This window comes from Cricetulus griseus, chromosome 8 (assembly GCF_003668045.3).
Source record: "Cricetulus griseus strain 17A/GY chromosome 8, alternate assembly CriGri-PICRH-1.0, whole genome shotgun sequence".
Taxonomy (NCBI): domain Eukaryota; kingdom Metazoa; phylum Chordata; class Mammalia; order Rodentia; family Cricetidae; genus Cricetulus; species Cricetulus griseus.
Genome location: NC_048601.1, coordinates 99,018,283 through 99,030,505, shown reverse-complemented (window position 1 = coordinate 99,030,505; position 12,223 = coordinate 99,018,283). Strand labels below are relative to the sequence as shown.

The 12,223-nt window shown below is 43.2% G+C and overlaps 1 non-coding gene across 1 annotated transcript; it reads right to left on the bottom strand.

Annotated features, from left to right (window-relative positions):
- Positions 1 to 4,519: 4,519 nt before the first annotated feature.
- Positions 4,520 to 4,591, bottom strand: Trnac-gca. The gene has a single exon. It is a non-coding gene; the product is annotated as a tRNA-Cys (tRNA).
- Positions 4,592 to 12,223: the final 7,632 nt, after the last annotated feature.

Sequence of the window (12,223 nt, the reverse complement as noted above, 5' to 3'; positions counted from 1 at the left end):
AGGGGGACAAGAGCCCCTGAACAAAGTGGGAGCACGGAGCATGGGTGGAGAGGAAGGGAGTGGGAAGGGAAGAAGGGGAGAGGGAGGAGAACAAGAGGACTGAGACAGGGGAGGGATAGGGTTGGGCAAGAAAGGAGACGCCTTGATAGAGGGAGACAGCACAGGTTTGGAGAGAGGTCTGGCACAGGGGAAATGCTAGGGGATCCACAGAGATGACCCCTACTAAGAATCCAAGCAGTGGTGGAGAAAATGCCATTGATGCCCTTTCCCTATAATGAGATTGGTGTCTACCTTGGTTACCATTCCTAGAGCCTTCATCCAATAGCTTTTCGAAGCAGAAGCAGACACCCATAGCTAAGCACTGAACCATATTCCTGGAATCCAATTGTAGAAAAGGAGGAGGGATGAGCAAATGAGCCAAGATGGTGCTGCAGAAATCCGCAAAACCAGTTGACCTGACCTGACCTAGTGAGAGCATGGAGACCCTAGTCATAAAGCAGGGGAAACAGCATTGGACCAAACCAAGCCCTCTTAATGTGGGTGCCAGCTAGGAGGCCAAGATAGTCTATGGGACCTCTAACAGTGGAGCCAGTCTTTAACCCTAAAATGGGACTTTGGGAGCCCATTCCCTATGGAGGGTTACTATTGCAGCCCAGAAACAGCAAGGAGGGCCTAGACCCTTCCCCGAATGATATGATGGATTTTGAAGGTATCTGGTGGAGGGCCTCACTATCCCTGGGGAGGAGTTGGAGGGTTGGGTTGGGGGGGTTGAGGGGGAACATGGGAAGGCAAGGAAATGGAGGGGGGATGGATATGTAAATATTAGTAATAAAAACATCCAAAAAGATCACTAGAAATATGTAATTTTTGATGGCCAAGAAGTTACCTTGCCTGCCTCTCAAGTATGCAATGTCATTGGCACAGTACTCCTTTTTACTTTCTTTTGGGTAATTTGCTCACACTTCTGAAAATACAGTCTATGATGGTGGATCTTATTTGTCAGTTTGAAGAGATGGAGAAAACACTAAGATATTGAGGTTGACTAGAAGGCACTTCCTAAAATCCATTAGAACATAGTGGCTCTGACATAAGGAAGGATTCACCCCTCCATGACTCGCCATAGTATGGAGTTAGTGGAAGGCGCTGAAACATAGGTGGTGGGACCACACTATATGAAGAAGGTCATAGGGTACGTCCTGAACATTATATCTTGCCCTGGCACCTTCCTGTATTCCTGTTCTCTGACGTTGTTATATCAAGTGTTCTGCTCTGAGCATGCTTTCTACGCCTGCAGAAACCTTTTGGATCATAAGCAGAATGAAGCTTCCTCCTTTAAGATGCCTTCCTAGGATATATGGACACAGCAGCACAGACGCCTGGCTCAGCTCTCAGGAAACACATGGGTTGCTTATGAATTGGTTCCATTCCCAGCAGTGATCACCACACTCCTCTTTGATACTGCTTTTCCCTGATCAGTTGTTAAGTATTTGGACACATCACGTTCCTATGGGACCACCCTTCATCTTCCTAGGAACACCTGTCCAAATAGAGGATATAGCTGGTATCACTAGTAACGATAAGTCTTTACTCCATCTGCCTAATCCCTACTGCCAAGTGGGTGCCCAGAATAACACACAGAGTGTTATATTAGTTTACAATGCTGCTGGCCAATTGACTAGGATTTCTTATATGCTAGCTCAGTCTTAATTATCATAAATCTATATATTTTTATCTTATTGAGGATGCCTTCCACTGGTGTCCTCTTCCTGGGATCACATGGCAGCTCCTTAGAGAAGAGAGCAAGAGGAAGAGGAAGCACCCTGCTCATATTCTGAGTCTGCCTGCTATGTCACTTCCTGCCTGATCACAAGAGTTCTTACTACATTTCCCAGAATCCTCCTCGACTCCTAGTCCCACCTATACTGCTTCCTCATTGGCCGAACAGTGCTTTATTCAACAACTAATAAGATAAACATACACAGAAGGAATTCCCCATCAACCTTGGTGATGTCAGTGGTCTTGATAAAGGGCTTTTGAGCTACACAGTCAAGTTGATCTTTTCCCTGAGGTTGTGTCTATGGAAGGTGCCAAGTTTCCTTTGTCTTAAACTGATAGAGTAAGTTTGGGTGGATCAATTTTACTATCCCCACTATGCAATTTCTGAGTAATCCATACCTCCTTTGAATTCTGCATATAAAGCAAGTCGGTTCTCATCTGAACTCAGATCTTTTTGGGTTCCCTTGCCAAATGCAGCTAGCCGCAAGTAGCTCATGCATCGAGCCTTCTGCCCAACATTCCCCTCTCCTGCTCTGCACCATCAAGGACATTTTCTGCTTTCCAGGAATTACAGGCAGCTATCTTCCTGTCATCAATAGTAGTCGCTAGAACAGATTGCTTGCCATGCACTGCTGCACAGAAAGCCATGTATTTTGGGTTTTGTTCTAGCAAGAACCCCTCCATATACCCGCATTTGGCAGTCTTACAGTGATGTTGCATAATAAATCTAGTGTCATAAAATACACCCATCTGTCATGGTGCCCATGAGTCTGCAGTTGAAATGTGAATGGAATGATCAAGAATGGGATTTTGTCAACCAAAAATGTTAACATAGAAATGAATCCATTCAGAAACAAAAGAGAAATTAGAATCCAGAGTACACAGGATCTGACAACCCACGGCTCACTCAGGTGAGCAAGAGAAAATGAGATTACAGACTCTATTTCAAACAATTAATCAAGTATCAAAGACAAGGGTTGGTAATGAGGTGGTGCTTGCCCACAGTTGAGGAGGTAGACACTGGACAGCCATCCACCCAGAAGTATTCCCTGTGTTAGGTTCAGTGTGCTTTTTGCACGGTTGTGGATTCAGAAAACTATTGTCACACTTCTCGTCACAGGTGTGTGTGTAGGTCATAAAACTAGAAAAGTGACTGATGGGGAGGAAAAGATCTTAATGGAAGGGGTAAGGGGAGTGAGGGGACACGTGATAAGAAGGAAGGAGCTGGGCGTAATTTGGGAATGAAAGGAGCTTCAGCAGGAAAGGAACAAATGAGGACAAAGTGTGTGAAGACACCATCCTGTGGCGAAACCCAGAACTCTGTACACAAACCCAAAGCAGTGATTGAAAACAAACTTCTCTGGGAGGCTGAACCTTTGCTTGGATGGTTGCTCTTCTCATTTGGCCTTCCTTGGGTCTTACAGATTTATTTACAAAGAGTTTTCTTTACAACTTCATACTCTGTCATTGTATTGTATTTCTCCCTGATTAACCACTGGCCTTCTACCTCCTGCTTGACTGAGTAATTCAACTCATAAGCCTAGTGTACAGGATATAGAAGTTTCTGGCTACCAAGAGAGGGAGAAAGTGTCACAAAACTCAAAGTAAGGACTCAGAGTAGTGAGGAACCAGGTAGAGGTGTGAACTGCCATCAGTGTGATGAAGGAACAAAGATCAGGCTGACAAAGAGGGGTTAAGAATGACTGAAGATGGGGGTGGGGGGGACGATGGAGAGATGGCTCAGCGGTTAAGAGCACTGACTGTTCTTCCAGAGGTCTTGAGTTCAATTCCCGGCAACCACATGATGACTCACGACCACCTTGAATGAGATCTGGTGCCCTCTGTTGGCATGCAGGCAGAAGACTGTATACATAATAAATAAATAAAATCTTAAAAAGAAGAATGACTGAAGACTCTGCTGCCCCTGGAGACCACATCCACTGAAGACCATATTACTGTGGGTGGCCTGCACTGCCACCTGAAGCCATGGTGATTTCCAGGTCTGTGCCATGTCTGGGTCCATGACCCTACTGCAGGGTTTGTTTTGGTGTCCATGGTCTATTTTACCACCAAAGACCATGGTCTGTGTTACATCCTGAAGCCATGATCCAGTCTGCCTCCAAGAGCTTTGTCTAGGCCCATGGTCCAAACACAGCTGGTGGCTGTGTTCATGGTCTGTGCTGTCACCAGAAACCACGGGGAAGCCCATGATCAGTGAGCCTGCTGGTTGTAAAGAGCAAGGAAGCGACTTTGGCAGTTATGTCGATGACTACAGATGCATAGTTAAAAAAGAGGGTCATAGAAGGCTTCTGTAACAGCCTCTACCCTCCCAACCCCCAAAAGTAACAGCCTAAACAGGATGACTTCCAACAGAACTCTTAAAAAAGTATGATAAGGATGCTGAAGTGTAGCTCTCCACAACTGATGGCTTGGGCAGAAGTGCAGGAGGGAAAGGACTCAGTTCTATTTAAGGGGAAGGCCACTGAGAGTTTGACCATCTTCCAGTGAGTATATAGATAACACAAATTGGACTTGTTTTTTTTTCTAATAAAAAAAACTTTTGTGGGGGAGTTACAAGGGTGGATATGGAAGAACTGGAAGTGAGTGTAATAGTGGGTACATGATATGAAATTCCCCCAAATCAATAAAAATATGTTGAAAAAATTAAAAAAGAATGACTGAAGACAATTCTAGTGAGGAAAGCATAGAATCAGGGATGCCAAAAGAGAAAAAAGATACCTATAGGGGGCACCTGGATTTGAACCAGGGACCTCTTGATCTGCAGTCAAATGCTCTACCCCTGAGCTATACCCCCTGACTCAAGAGGCACTATAATTAATAGCCTTTACCCGAATGGAATACCATAAATAAGGCAGTCTACAAGTTGGGTGGTGCTGTAGATCCTCTCTGAATTCTACCTCCCTCTTGTGAAAGTGTGCTTTACAACTTCCCATACATGACTGACTTCAGCCTCCTGGCTTGTTGGGCTTTACAGTTGAGGATACCCTTAAACCAGTCAGAGAGCCATCTTCAGCAATAGCAATGATGGGGTACTGACTGTATCAGCTGCCCTGGGGTGGGTACCTCACTATCACTAAGTCACAGTATCTTCCCTTGCAAGGAACAGAATTTCAGAGCTTTTGGCTTGGTGTTTATTTAATAAAAGACCAAGTGTCCCGACAATTTATCAAGTGCACAGTCAAAATACAGAATTCATGTGAATAGAATAATGGATATTTCCAGCTTTTAACAATGAACTGTTGTTTATATTTTAACTGTTCATATTAAGCATATTGATATATATATATATATATATATATATATATATATATATATATCAATAATGGCAGTATGTTATGCATCAATAGCAGCAACAGCTTTCCCAGGTTCTGCAGTCATTTGAACAAAATTGTAGAGACATCCAGCACTCTCCATTTAAAAAAAAAAGCATATTGCTTTTGTTTAAAAAACCTTAACCAGGCCGAGCGTTGGTGGCACACGCCTTTAATCCCGGCACTTGGGAGGCACAGGCAGATCTCTATGAGTTCGAGGCCAGCCTGGTCTTCAGAGCGAGTGCCAGAATAGGCTCCAAAGCTACACAGAGAACAAAGAAACCCTGTCTCAAAAAACCAAAAAACCAAAACCAAAACCAAAAACCCCAAAACAAAAAACAACTTTAACCAGGTATGGTGGAGATCACAACAATCCAAAGACTGAGGCAGGATTCTGAGTTTGAGGTTAGCCTAGACTACTTGGTGAGGCTGTGGTTTTTATTTATTTTTTTTGTTTTAGTTCTTTGGGAAAGACTGTCCATTTATAGATTTATAGGAATATTTCTTTCAGAAGTAGTCATATAGGTGTACTCAGATGTAGACAGTCACTGTGCCCTGATTTTAATCAGCAAAGAAGCTGAAAAGCCCATTTCCCTCAATAAGCTGTAATAGAAGGCTCTGCAGTTGTTGAAGTCTTAAGAGAAAAAAACCACTCATGTCTCTGAGGAAGAGGAAATGTCAACTCCTATAGACTGTGGGGGTGCCAGATGAATTTGGTCTGCTGTCTCTGTCTTTGTCTCCCTTCACCCTCCTGTCTTACTGTCTCTGTGAAGTCTTGATGAAAACAGCCATATGTATAAAATAATAAAAATTAATCATGGAGTTCTACAGACAAATGTCATTTAGACTCACATACAAGAGCTCAACCCAGAAAGCTAGCTGTACAACGGATCCTTTGGAGGTAAATGACGGGGAAGGTCTAGGCAAAAGCAGAAGTTCTTGATACTCATCTGTCGTGACCCAGCATGTCTCAGCCTCAGTCCATGAGGTTCTAACTGAGTGGGGGTGTGTGGACCTGGAAGCTTCGAGGAACCCAACGACGATAAAGACCAAACACAGGCATCTTGTCATCTTCAGAGAGCTCTCAGTTCCATGTTGTGGAACCAGAGTCATTTCTTTATTAGCCATCTTTTCTGGTGTCTCTTAACCATCCTGCTAATACCATGAGGCAACCATTTCTCTCTTTGTTCCCTCGCTGCTCTCTCCTGCTCTGGCCGCTTGCCCCTTTGTTCCCTAACCTTCTGTCCTCAACTTACTCATATACCTCTGATCTCCCTGCCCAGGTGCAGGCCTATTCAGATGCTTAGGTGCATAGATATGCAAATAAGGAGGCATATTATCCTGAGGCCATGGTAAACAAAAGTAGCCCTGCTGACATTAATAATACACTAGTGGGCCGGAGTTTCCTGGCGCCATCACTGTTTTATGGTGGCCAGAACCTGGGACCCAAAATATTCCATAACAGAGATATTCGGTTCCCCACACTCATCTGAAAACTACTGAAGACTCTTTGGGAAGGGGAGCTTGGGGTAATATGTGCCTGTCAAGCTTAATGATAATTCTCACTCATAGCCATATTAGAGATATTTATTTGATCTGTGACCTTCCGTATTGTAGACATGAAAAAATCACTGTCATTAGATTCACTTCAAAATGTGACACACCTGATTAGTAACCAAGTTATAATCAGAATCTGCATTTATGCTTAAGTGACCTCTTTGAAAGGTATCCTGGGGCAGGAAGACATAGCATTTAGAGCCTAGGATGAAAAGGAAACTTTTCTGTTGCTCCATGGGAAAAAATAGGTGTAGCTAGAGAACATAAAAACTGGAATCAGGAACTTGTCATCCTCAGTCCTGGGACAAGTAATGCCCAATAAACAGGAAGAAGGCTAACCAGCATCTTTCAGCATCAGGAGAAGACTTCAGCCCCAAGCTCTAGAGCAGAGAGCTGAGTTCTCATAGTAAGCCACCACCCCAAGCGATAATGTGCCTCCACACAGTCACAGCTTCCAGGCCTTCTCCACAGTCTGCTCTTCTTCACACTTGATCATTGTATGACCTAACAGCCCAGTATCCTATACCCCGCCGGTGTGGCTGAAGTTACTAGTTGGGGCATCACTGGTGTTCAACACAGCCATGCCATCTCGTACTGCACGTTGTTGTAAGTTCCAGCCTATGCTACTCAGGATCACTGGATGTTGGCATGGATGTTAGCAGAAGACTATACTCCCGTATAGGTAAAGGAGTAACCTGTTTTTATTAAGAGTCAGAGTCTCCATTGTCTGAAGGCTATTTCAAAGTCTATAGTGAAAACCTGAATCCCCTCAATAAACCAATTATCTACTTGCTGTAGACAAAGTATCCAAGGGGACTAGATATGACCAGGCTCTGCCATACATGGTAATTTCTTTGCCATTCAACACAGAAACCAAAACATTCTTGTATTCCAAAAGGCTTTATTATAAGAACCCATATTTGACCATACAAAATACAAATGCCTGTTTTTTGCACAAATCATAAAATGTGTTCTAGGCACTTATTTTTAAAGACCATGAAAGATGATTCATGTGGGGGATGGTAAAAGCCATGAGATGAACTTCTGAACTATGCTCTCCTACCTATAACCACAATGGGTTCTGAGAGTTTCTGTCAAAAAGCCACGGGTGTTCCACAAAACATAAAAAGCAACCATGCTTTTAGTTTTGAGATAGTCTATATGATTTTTCATTTTTTATGCAGAATTTTTCTTCGAAAGCTTGAATAACATATGGCATTACCTTTGTGGGTTGCAGTAAACTTGACTTACCCCTTACTGCCTTGCTAGTTCACCCTCTGCAACACCCTACCCCTGGGCTTAGAGCTATCTTTCTGAGCCACAGATCTTAGTAGCAGGGATCAGAAGACCAACCTTATCCCTTCCTAGGGAGACTTCTTGGATAGAGAAGAGAAATAATGGAAGAAACTAAGAGGTGCTGAAAAGGAATTGTCTGTCCCTTAAACGTGCTGGTGTGGTCTAGTTACAGGCATTTTATACATCAGTATGTCACACACACACATTCTGTAGACATGAGTGAAGGCCCAGAGCACAGAGCTGTCCAGACAGAGCTGGACTGAGGCAGCCAGGGCTGGGGAAGCTCTGCAAGGCTGTTCCTCATCTCAGTTGCTTCTAGAAACAAATGGGAATCTTTTATGGTACCTTAGCTCCACCCAGGGTGTTCTAATTGTTTGAGGTGAGGCCTGGGAAATGGAATTTTTATAGACACTTTGATTAATTATTTTGGATGGCAAACCACAATAATAAAACCTTAATATTTGCTTAAGGAAGAAGAAATTAAAATTTAGGTATCTATATTTTAAAAAGGTTAAAACTAGGTATAATTAAGGGGCACCTGGATTTGAACTAGGGACCTCTTGATCTGTAGTCAGATGCTCTACCCCTGAACTATATCCCCTATTATTAGTATACGGTTTAATTAATATACTTCAGTTCCAGAGTTACGGCCACATCACTTGTACCCCATGCATCATCATTTTGGAAGTTTTAGGCTGAAGTCGGAGGAAACACATCAATCCCTGAATAAAAAGCCACAAGCTTCCTTCCTTAGAAACCCTGCCGCCTGCGTCTCCCAGCCTTCAACCCCCAGGATTAGCCAGTCCTGGAGGGGCACTGACATTGGCTAAAATGATCCTCAGAGTCCAGCTTTGAATCCATCATGGTGTGACCTACAAACAGAAACTCCACGAGGCTGGGGTAGTCATCCTGTCAAATGTGATGCCAAACTCAGGTATGACTTTCCTGGACTAATGTTAGGGTCAAGGAACTTGCTGTAGAATTATGGGCTAGGATGAAAGATGATCACTTCTCACTCAGTTAATAAAGATAGAGAAGGATGAAGAATAAAGCCCTCTAATAAGTAGATGGAAGTAGACTTTGGAATCCCCGAACCATTAATGGACTGACGGACTAACATACGTGACCTTAAGTTGGTGGTCGACACAGCGCTGTTCCATCTAGAGAAAGTGTCTACACATGGAGGTGTCTGCCTTACATGGCTTTTCTCCTCTTCTAGATTCTTAGCCTATCCTTGCATAAGTTTATATTCCCTGACTTATTATATTTTAGAGTAAATAAATCATGGTGTATATTACACCTGATTGGATGCCCTTACCTATCTATTTTATAATCACATTTTCTCGTTAATCTGGTCTATTAGTTTGGATTTCTCTACAAGGAGACCTTGACACCAGATTTGAAGGCAAGTTTCCAGGTGGTGGTAGTGCACACCTTTAATACCAGCACTCGGTAGGCAGAGGCAGGTGGATCTCTGTGAGTTCCAGGACAGCCTGGGCTGTTACACAGGGAAATCCTGTCTTAAAAAAACAAACAAAAAGGAAAAAAAAGCAAGTAGTTTTGCTTTGTAGAAAAATCTAGGAAACTCTAGAGAATGGTCACATAGGGCTGGGAAAGGAAGAAAGCAAATACAGGCTGGAGATGAAGCATCATCTACCATAGGGATCTCGGGCTTTATACCAAGTCTGAACACACATAGGACGCCCCAGGTCACCCTCCCTCAAAGGGAGCTGGTATGTTTAACCATTACCTCCCAGCAGTATTTGCCGAGGCTGTTGATGTTTTGAGCATGTTGCATATTCTGCAGCCTGAATATACTTCAGTTGTAAAGTGCTAAAGTTGACATTTGGCCTGCATGCCCAGAAATGTGCTGTGGACTGACTGTGCATCATAGTCGTTTGCTATATATGATGAGGTAGCACAGCAGGAAGGCAGAGCTCTCTAAGTTGAAACCAACCTTGCACTCCTCAAAGTTGGCTTGTTATTACTTGTTACTCTCTCTTTAAAAAAAACAATGCTGAATTTGATTTATTAAAACTTTTATTTATGGTTTAGAAAAATCTGTCTAATAAGTGAGATTGACCTGTTGTTTTGCTTTTTCTTATAATCTTTGATAATTTTCACAGCATCTATAATTAGACTTACAAAATAAGTTGGGCTAAGTATCCCCTTTTAAAAGTTTTTCTGGGATTGTTTATGCAAGTTCTTTCTGAAACTTTTGGTATACAAAACACAATCTGTGCCTTGTAGGGTTTTTGTTTGTTTTAATGATAGTAATCTTTTAAGGATAAATAATTCTACTACAATTTTAATGTCCTCAATAGTTATCTATAATTTTTATTTCTTTTGATTTAAAAATTAATGCCAGTATCATATGCTGTGTTTATTTTTGAAAATTCCAAACCACTGTCTGTAATGTGTTCTAAGAAATGTTCTCAAATGAATGACCCACCTTTGTGAGGTCTATTCTGAGGCCAGAACCTTAAAGGAGTTAAGATTTCAGCTCCCAGGAACCTGGATTTTTCCCTTTAATAGTTATGGTTATCAGTCCTAAGGCATCTGTGCCTGAGGTATCCTGTGTTCTCTTTGCCAACATTGTTTGATTTAGCCTTCTGCTGACCTTGGCCCAATTTTTCCCTGAAAACAGTATATAAGATTCTGTGCTTGCAGCTAAGCACTGTGCTGAACTCCTGGAATCCAGTTGCAGAGAGGGAGGAGTGATGTACAAAGGGGTCGAGACCATGCTGGAGAAACCCATAGAAACAGCATAACTGAACAAGTGGGAGCTCATGGACCCCAGTCTAACAGCTGGAGAACCAACATAGGACTGAGCCAAGCCCCCTAAATGTGCATTTCCGCTAGGAGGCCTGGGCAGTCTATGGGGCCTCTGGCAGTGGAACCAGTATGTATCCCTAGTGCATTAATGGAATTCAGGAGCACATTCTCCATGGAGAGAGACTTTGTCAGTCTTGATACACTGAGGAGGGCCTAGTACTCAATGGTCACATATACTCAGCACTTCGGCCAGTTATGGGTCTCTGCATTAACTTCTGATCACTGTAGAGAGAAGTTTCCGTGGCCAAGGTCGAGGGCAGCATTAGTCTAGCAGTATAAACGTATTTAAAGGACAGATTGACAACATGTTATTTAGCAAAACAACAGTAGTAGTTTCCTTCCTAGGACCTGTGACCTCCCAAGCTCTGGCCTTTTGACCGGGTATGCAGAACCAGGTTTGCAGAATTGCTTCCTGTGGATCAGGTCTCACAATCACTCCCAAAGCAGTTGAATACAGCCGTATACTTCATGCCAAGTGGGTGTATCTTGCCTGGCAGGTCACTGTTGTAGCATGCAGGGTTCATTACAGGGATACTGTTGACGTCTGTTCTCCACCAGCAGCTTGTGTAGTACCTTCCAGAACTATGAAAACCAGCCACCAGAGAGGAAATAATTCAGTTAAGTGCCAGCTTCTTTTTCTATGTCTTACCACAAAAGTGTGTTGTGCCTTCAGCAATGGGGTCTTAAGTCTGGTTCAGCACACTCTCATCCTTAAGACTTCATTAATCCCCGCCATCTCTGCCTGGCTAAGACTCAGTCCGTTCCAATCAGCCCAGCTCTGTGCTGCTGCTCTCCTACCCATACAGGTAACGGAAGATCAAAGACCACTAAAATGGGACAAGGATGAAGAGTCAAGACCAGATCTCCTTGGTCTCTGTAGCCACCCACTCCCAGCCTCAAACACAAGAGGTTACCTGAGGGAGCTGACGCTGACTCCTAGTAACTCCATGGCTCTCTAGGTTTTATTTCCACTTATACTCGGAGAGATGAGAGAGGGAGGTGGCAAGGCTTCAGCATTTGAGGACATCCGGCAGGGGGAGTCATGAGGCTGAGGTAGAAAAGAAGCATGCAACAGAAACAGAGACTGGCATCTAGCCTACCAGGGTAGCTTGCACCCAATGAATCAGCCCTCCTTACTGAGGAAGGTGAAATTACAGTGTGGTTTTTATATATAAAAGAAACTAATTAGAAAGAAACCCCATTTATTTGTTGTTTGTAGGGCTGGTAACAACTTGTATCTAAGCATTCGATGAAGACTGAGAGTTCAAGCTTCCACACCCACTCAGTCTAAAATTTCTTTGTTAAAGTGTAGTTCAACGTCACAATTTCTGTCCCCAGGGAAGTGAGAGAGAAGGATGGAGATGACAAACTTTCTGGAACAAGTGTTGGCTCCTGCCCTGGCTTGTGACTGGCATGGGAGCCCAAAG